Consider the following 978-nt stretch of genomic DNA (forward strand, 5'->3'; position numbering starts at 1 on the left):
CATGACAGTTTCTTCCATTTTTTACAGAGATTAAGGGATGAAAGAGGGTTAATTGTTAGGTAATTTAGTTCTACGTCAAACAGCCTTTTTTTCATCCGAGAGAGAGAGTGAGAGATTGGGAGAGAGAGCCAACGGGTGACGAAAAACCTCAAATGATTCTTTTTCTCGCATCCAGTCCGTGACGATCCACAGGCCCGTGCGCGCATGCGCAAATAGTCTGAACAATACTGTAGGGAGTGGGAGTGAGACGCACACTTCTCTCTCGCACAAAAGTTTCTCATTCACGGCGCCGGATTTAGGGATTAGAGCTAGAAAATTGCGTTCAACTTTGAATCCATAGGAGATTCGCGGGTACGATCAAGACAAAATNAAAGAAATTCATTGATTCAATGTCAAGATATAAATAGCAACATATATTAGATTCGCTCTGAATAAATAGACAAGTTATTGAAAAAAAAAAAACTGATATTCCGAATTACAAAAAAAAAAATCATCAACTTCAATTTTTTTAATGGAACTGGCTAATGAACGGTTAGGAATAGGGGTAAAGTGCCCTAAACATTTTTTGTGTAGAATTTTGATCTCTACAACTTTGTGGGTTACGTTTTTGGACGCACAGCGCGATATTCACGAGTTATTTCGAAAAAACTGTTTTCAGGGGTAGTTTTTTGGCTTTTTCAACCCCCGCACAAACTTGGGGGACCTTAAATATCCGCCATTAGTTTCATACGCCCAAATCACAAATTCCATAAAAAATGTGAGCCTGTNGGATGAAAGAGGGTTAATTAATGGAGAATTTAATTCTTCGTCGAATTGCCCTTTTTTCATCCCTTAATCTTAATTAGGAGGGGAGAGGTGAATTTTTAATTCGGGGGCGAATAGTGAAACGTCAGGAGAATTAGGACGCTGCCAAAGAATTAGTTTTCTTACTGGCCCCTGAGTTTCATGGCAGTTTTTATTTTTTTGTTACAGAGATTA

Source organism: Diachasma alloeum, unplaced genomic scaffold (genome assembly GCF_001412515.2).
Source record: "Diachasma alloeum isolate Michigan unplaced genomic scaffold, Dall2.0 Dall_scaffold_00888, whole genome shotgun sequence".
NCBI classification, from domain to species: Eukaryota; Metazoa; Arthropoda; class Insecta; order Hymenoptera; family Braconidae; genus Diachasma; species Diachasma alloeum.